Source organism: Passer domesticus, chromosome Z, assembly GCF_036417665.1.
Source record: "Passer domesticus isolate bPasDom1 chromosome Z, bPasDom1.hap1, whole genome shotgun sequence".
NCBI classification, from domain to species: domain Eukaryota; kingdom Metazoa; phylum Chordata; class Aves; order Passeriformes; family Passeridae; genus Passer; species Passer domesticus.
Window position 1 is genome coordinate 48,786,654 of NC_087512.1, and position 7,347 is coordinate 48,794,000.

General features: G+C 51.2%; 2 long non-coding RNA genes across 2 annotated transcripts; both read left to right on the forward strand.

Moving 5' to 3' along the window:
• The first annotated feature begins 490 nt into the window (after nucleotides 1–490).
• On the forward strand, nucleotides 491–5,179 carry LOC135291110 (uncharacterized). The gene is made up of 4 exons (XR_010353977.1): nucleotides 491–1,357; nucleotides 2,198–2,364; nucleotides 3,331–3,451; nucleotides 4,542–5,179. It is a non-coding gene; the product is annotated as an uncharacterized LOC135291110 (long non-coding RNA).
• Nucleotides 5,180–5,402: 223 nt separating this feature from the next.
• On the forward strand, nucleotides 5,403–6,928 carry LOC135290436 (uncharacterized). Its single transcript, XR_010353210.1, has 2 exons — nucleotides 5,403–5,662; nucleotides 6,015–6,928. It is a non-coding gene; the product is annotated as an uncharacterized LOC135290436 (long non-coding RNA).
• Nucleotides 6,929–7,347: the final 419 nt, after the last annotated feature.

A 7,347-nucleotide genomic window follows, 5' to 3' on the forward strand; every position in this document is an offset into this window, starting at 1 on the left:
CTCCCTCTTCGAGCGGGAGCTGCTCGGCCCGGGCGACGCCCACGGGGGCGGCCAGGGGGTGGGGCCGACGCCGGACTCCTTCCAAGCCACGCACTTCGGTAGTTTCGTGCGGCAGCTCAACCTCTACAGCTTCCACAGGGTGCCGAGCCGGGTTGGCTCATCTGAGCCCGGCGATGCCGGGGGCTGGCTCCACTTCAGGAACCCCAACTTTCGCCGCGACCGCCCCGACCTCCTGCTCCATATCAAGCGCCTGACCAGGGCCAACAGGCAGCGGCTGGCAGCGGGGCTGGAGGTGCACAGCCGCCAGCCCAGCCGCTTCCAGCAGCTCCGCACGGAGTGGCCGCTGGCGTCCTTCCCCGCCGGGCAGCCGCCCAGAGCCGGTGAGAAAGAGTGGGAGCTGTGGGCGCGGAGGCTGGCGTGGGCTGTGGCCGTGGGCCCTGCCCGTGCTGGGGCTGCTCAGCGCAGCTGCCCCGGCTGGCACAGGGGCTGTCCTTGGGCAAGGCAGCTGTGCCGGCAGGGCCCGGGCGCTGTGCCGGCTCTGCCGGGCTGCCGGGGCTGCGGGACGGTCCCGCCGCGGCTGCGCTCACCACAGCCCGGCCCGCTCGGCTGCAGCTGGCCCAGCCGTGCGCCGTGGCTGGCGCTGCTCCTTGCCTGGCCCAGAGCCCTGTCCCGGTCAAGCGCAGCTGGAGGGAGCCTCCTGTCCCTGTAGAGCAGAGGAGAAAGCACCGGGCAGTTGGGTTTCTGGCAGTTGCCTTCTGCCAAGGAGCAGCAGTGGGACAGTTTTCCCAGACAGTTGAACGAATAGGGCAGAGCTAATTAGACAAGGAATTGTTAGTTGAATAGCCCCAGAACATGTGGGGATTTTTTTCTTTCTCACCCTGTTTGGGAGGATGGGAGCTTTTGTCTTTCCTGATAGAAGTACAGTTGCTGCCAAAGGAAACACACCCAAAGACCAATAGTGACGCGGCCTTCTCTTTGCTTCCTTTCTTCTTCCCTCACTGCTACACAGTGCTCTCATACCAGGACCTCACTGCTGCCTCACCTGAGGGTTTACAGCTGCCTCCAGGCCCTTCCAGGCTAAGTGCAGGTGCTCAGGAGTCTGACTTCTTCCTGACATCTCCCAAGAAAGTCTTTGCCTCATCTGGATTTCTTGGGGTTTCATCAGAGGAACCAGGCACCAGCAAATTTCATCTCAAGCGTCAGCTCATCATTCCGCTGGTTCCCATAGACCGCAGATGCCGCCCTGAGCTCACCGTTTCTCTGCGTCCCATAGACCATCACAGCCCTTCCATGGCCTCTCCAGAGGGAAGCAGCTGCACATCTTCAGAGCAGTATTTGCCAGCCTGCAGTTCATCAGGTAGGGAAAGAGTTTCTACCCTTGCTTTCCAAGCAGGTCCTGGTTAGTGACCCTTTAAAGAGTTTTCCTGCAGTGCTCTATCATGGGTAGATCTCAAGCGAGAATCGGGTAGAAAGTGTCAAGTCGCCTAGGAAGAGGGATCTTGAAAACAGAAGGATTTTCTGCCAGCTTTTCCTGTCCTTGCTGCAGATTTGGAGGGTGTTCTGGGCATTTTCCAGACAGCCCTTCTGTAGGGGTACAAGGGCAAGGCAAAAGATATTGCCTAACAAGTCATCAGTGTTAGGTGCACTCCCCTCTTTCTTTGAATGAAGCCAGACTAGGATGGTGAGAGGATATTGCAGAGCTTTAAGACTGTCTGCCCTGAAAATCAAGCCAAACCACTGAAATGAGCTCTGCCTGCCCCAGAAGAGTTGGAGCTGCAGAATACAGCCTCACCCACAAGGCTGGTTTTAGAAAAAACTCACGGTTTAATTTCAGCATGTGTGTCTGAAGATCTGGGCTCTTCCTGGGTGAATCCACTTTCTGTGGTCTTTTGTGATGAGAAACCAAATGTAGCCAAATCCCAAAGCTGCTGGGAAGATGCAAAAGGCTGTGATTATAAAATGTGTGTGTGTGTCTATATCCCTTTTACAATCCATGCTTTAATCTGTGTACATGTGAATTAGGATAAATATTTTTTAAGAGGAGAACTCACTCCCCCAGTCCCCTGGCAAGTCTGAATACATTTCTGGAACTGAGGTTGCTCTGTGCTTCCTGTGATGTTTGATCCAAGGCAGCACTAGAGCTCTGTGTCCCAAAGCCACATTGTGGAGCCTGACCAATGTGTTTGGATTCTTGCAGCCACCCCAGGCACTTCAGGCCCCAGCGCTCCAGCTGGCAGTGCTGGTTTTGCACCATGGACAGCCCCCAGCTGGCTGTGGAATACTCCTGGGCAAGAGGAATTGCCACCACCAGATCTGGACATGGTGCTTGAGACGCTGGAGGAGATGTTTTCTCCCTCTGCTCAGGTAACTGCATTGGACAGGGAAGAAAAGGGCTGGGAGCTGAGAGCTTGTGAATGTTGTTGCATGGCTAAGAAGCAAAGGCTTCTTGAGTTCAGCTCCGTGAATGGACAGGAAAAGATTTGCTTGGTGAAACAAGACTTCCTAAAGAAGAGGGAATGAAAAAGTCTCCCCCTGAATAAGGATGAAGAGGTGTGAGCCTGTGTTGGTCAGGTTTGGGTGCCTGTTTTCCTGGGAAGAATCCCTCGTGCAGGGGTGTTTGTGGTGAGGAAGTGGAAGCTTTGTAGGTTCTAAGAGGCTTTGTTTGGTGGGAAAGAAGAGAAGAGTGTTTGGAGAATTGCCAAGTGTCCCGTGCAGGGAGGGACATGCCAGAGGCTGTGCCTCTTTTGGGTGGGAAGGCCAAGGCAAAGCAGGGCTGGGCTGCAGCTGCTGCTGCTGCTGTGTGAGCCCTGCCGGGCGTGTGGGCGCTCCCAGAGCCGTGTGTGGGGCTGGGCTGGAGCTGCAGCTTTCTTGTCCTCTGGGTAACCTGGTGCCTGCAGCCCAGTCTCCATCTGGGAAATCCTCAGCTGGGCAAACTGGCCAGTCTTGCTGTCCATGTTGCAGAGCTCAGTCACCTTGCTCTTGGGCAGCTCTGTGGGAAGAGATGTGTGTTCCCACGCAGTCCCTGCCAAGCTGCAGCCTGGATGAGACTGCTTTGCTCAGGGTTGTGGAGGAGGAGCAAATCTCTGTGCCAGGACTCCTTCCTTAGCAGCCATTCCATGTGTTCAGTGTCACCCCCACGTTCAACACTGTCAGCTTTGACAGCTTTTGGACTGTGTTTGAGAAGTGAAATTGTTTTGACTCTTGAAGGGCTTTGGGGCCCAGAGTTCTTGTTAGGAACAAGGGATTAAGAGTGTGAGCCATGGAGTTGTTGGACCAGGTGTTTGGTGTAACTGGTGAGAAGGGTTTCTTCCTTTCTGTTTCTCTTTCAAGGGGAATATTAATGTTGCCCCTGAGTCTTCAGGAGGGCAGCCTGTGGACAGAGCTGAAGCAGAAGGAGCTTTGCCTGGCACCAGGAGGTGCGGGAACAATTCCCAGGAGCCCGAAGAGCTTGGTAAGGACAGAGTCCCCCTTGGTTTAGAGAGGTGTGAGATGGCTGCTCGGAGCCTGCCTCTGGCAGCAAGGGAGATGAGCAGAGTTGAGCTCCTGTCTGCAGGGCTGGTGCTTCCTGGTGCCTTTAGTTCAAATCCTGCACTGGCACAATCTCCCCGAGCCCTGCCCTCCACGCTTCTCCAGAGGCTCTGACACTGAGTCCTCTGCTGTGGCAAGGGAGGAGGGAATAAAGCTGACCTTGTGGAGTTGTGTCACCAACTCAGGTGTCCCAGTTTTGTGCTGAAGTCCGTGGATAAATTTGCTGTAGGGTGTCAGTGCTCTGGAGGCAACACTGAGTGACTCTTGAAGGGAGAGAAAAAAACCACAAGAAAAGGTCAGTGTAGAAGTCTGAGCTGTTTGTCTCCAAGCATTAAATCAATGTTGTACCAGTCTGCTGGTAGGTGTAGTGAGATACATTAAAAATACAAGCAGCAGAAGCTCTGAGGCCAAGCAAATCATCAGTCACAAATCCAGTAGCTCAAGGAAAACCTGAAATTACCCCAAATTAGTGAGAACTAAAGGAGAGATAGAGCACTTTGGATCTGCATGCTTGAGCAAAGCTGGTGCAGCCTGCAGGCCTGCTAGGAAGTTCTTTCCCTCCTAGCTGTTCATCCCAGAGCTGGTGGTTGTTTTGGAGGAGCTGTTGCTCACTGCAGAGGGCAGGTTGCAGACGGCAGGGAACGGTGCTGATTCATAGCTCAGCTTCCAGCAGCCCTGAGCTTCAGCCATTTCAGTGGGGACTGAGGTCTCTCTGTCAGCACAGAGAAAGAACGAGGCTGGGCTTCTTCGTGGCAGCTGGGGCTGCCTGTGTTTCCAGCTCTCATGGGTGCCCTTTGCACTGCAAGGGTTTTGACTTAATTGGGATTCTTCAAAACTTCAGAAATTTTGAATGCTTGGATGGATTCTGACTCTTTAAAGAGCAGGCTTCAAATTGCCAAGTGAGACTCTGCCTTTCAGGCCATCTTTTACAGTCTTTGACACAAGGACAGTGACTTCCAAGAGGAAAGATGCACAGAGGCCAATATTGACCCAGTGTTCCCTTTGCTTCTCAGATTTCCACCTAATCTACCTTGCCAGGAGGGCTGCCCTGCATGAGAAAAAGGATCGGAGGGAGAGCCTGTGACCATCGGGCAGGTGGAATCCCTCCATTTATACATAGATTTATAGATTTCCATAGTTCTATTTATATATCCATGTAGTTACATTGATTGATTTATACAATCCTATTTATATATCCACATAGTTATATTTGTAGGTTTATAGAGGACATATATATATATATATACATCTATACAGTTAAATCTATATATAGTTTTTGATGTGATAGAATTACATTTATGTGCATGTAGTTACATTTATAGATTTTAAAATTTACATTTATATACATATAGAGTAATAATATATTTTTAATATTTTTATATTTATAAATCTGCATCGATATGTAGTTAGAGTTATATGGATTTTTAGATGGATAGATTGATGTTAGTGTAGGTCTAGGCAGTATTTTTACCTCTTTCCCCTCGGCTGCCTTTTTCACCTCTGGCTTTTCCCCCTGTGCCCCCTGTGTCCCCTCTCCCTGGGCTGGGTCCGAGCTGGCGGCCGGGCCGGGCGCAGCAGCAGTTCCTGCCCCGGATGTCCCTGGAGCGCTGGGAGCTGCCGGTGGCCCCAGGCACTGTCCCCTGAGGAGCTGCTGAAGGACGGTGAGACTGAGGGGGCTGAGGGGGCTGAGGGGGCGGTGGTGCTGAAGGGACGGTGACCCTGAGCTGCTGTTGGGGCTGAGGGCTATGGGGCAGCCCAGGGCCATGGTGGCACTGAGGTGACAGGCAAGTGGCACAGGCTGAGGGGGTGGCGGGTCTAAGGGGACGGGATGGGTCAGAAGGGACTGAGGGAGGTGAGAGGACTGTGAGGGGCTGGAGAAGCTGAAGGGGGCTGGGGGTTTGGCGAGAGCATGGCGGGGCTGAGGGGATGGAGGGGCCAGATGGGAGCACAGAGGGCTCCGGGACTGCAGCTCTGCCAGGCCTTGGAACCAATTCCAGAACCTCCACTTTTGCCACAGCTGCAATGAAGACCACGAGGACCGCCGGAGACTGCCGGGAACCAGCAGGGAGAAGCCGAGGGCCAGCAGCAGGAGCAGGGAGCAGGCCCTGCTGCTGCCAGTCTGGAGAGGGCTTGGGTGAGGCCCCAGGGCCGGGGAGGCAGGGTGGGGCTGAGGCTGGCGTGGGCTGTGGCCGTGGGCCCTGCCCGTGCTGGGGCTGCTCAGCGCAGCTGCCCCGGCTGGCACAGGGGCTGTCCTTGGGCAAGGCAGCTGTGCCGGCAGGGCCCGGGAGCTGTGCCGGCTCTGCCGGGCTGCCGGGGCTGCGGGACGGTCCCGCCGCGGCTGCGCTCACCACAGCCCGGCCCGCTCGGCTGCTTTCTCTTTCTGACCCTCCTGGGGAGGCTCTGACATTTCCTCTTCCCTGATGGAAGTGCAGCTGCTGCCAAGGGAAACGTGCCCCTACTGACTGAGTGTTCCCTTTGCTTCCCAGATGTCCCATCTGCTGTCCCTGTCCAGGAGAGCTGCTCTGCCTGGAGGACGAGACCGAGGGAGCGGCTTCAAAGATGGGGCAGCTGAGATTCCTCTGCTTCGAGTTCCATTTAAAGAGTCTGGACTTGCACATAGAGAGGGATATGTACATATGTAGGCTTCTATTTGTATGGGAATATTCCTGTATGTTATTATATTTATGTTTTTATGGATGTATTACATGTATATGTATGCATATATTTACATATATGTTTATAATTACATCTATGTGTACATGTATGTGTCTCAGTATACATGTATGTTGTTGTATCTGTTTAATTTCCTAGGTTTACAGCTGTGTAGGTATCTATTTGTGTTTATGCAGTTATAGGTATATGTATCTTTAAATGTTGTTTTGGAATTTGTATTGGTCGATATGTCTGTTTTTATATTTTTAATGTATATTGATCTATTTCTTTCTATTTAATGATATTTACATATGTGTCTAGATGTATAGCAGTATGTTTGTATTGATACAGTTGGGTGTATGTTTGGATTGATGATATTTTTATACTTATAGATAAGTTTGTTTTATATATCTACTGATATATATATATTGTATGTAATATGTAATGTTTATATTTACATCTGTAGATTTTTATACTTTTATATGTATTTATATAGATGTTATATATCTGTGTATTTAATTGCATTTCAACATGTATGAAGTGATGTAGTTGTATAATTCTATCTATTGTATTCTTAGTGTAGGGCTGTTTAGAGAGCAAATGCACATTTTAGTATTTCTGTATGGGCTGTCTGTATTGCTTGTAGTAATATGTAATAAATTAAGTTAAGTCCTTAAACACCTAATTAATCTTTGTGTATAGTGAGTTGTTGCAGAGAGTGGCAATAAATAAGTGTTTCTTATCTGAAGCTGATATTGTATATTTTTACACAGACTGGTTGTAATAATCTCATAAATTCCTGGTTTTTACCTAAATTTAGATTTGTATACTTCTGTGTTTTCAGCACAGGTGTAGCAATTTGTAAGAAATGACATTTTTCCACTGAAACTTATTTTCATGTATTTGTCCATCAGCAGTGCAGCTGTAGCAATCTGCAAGAAATTCCATTTGTCAGCTGCGATGGGGGTTTTGTGATTTGTGCTACCCCAAGCCATGAGCAGATGGAAATGCTGCAGGATTTGGGCCATGGAAATCTCCGGCCACGGCCAGCACATGCCCCACCTGCACTCAGGCTGGGCACGGGAAGCGCAGATTTGGGATGGCAGCAGAGCCACACGTTGGCTCAGCACTGGCTGCCAAGGCCTGCTGAGAAAACTCCGGGACTCC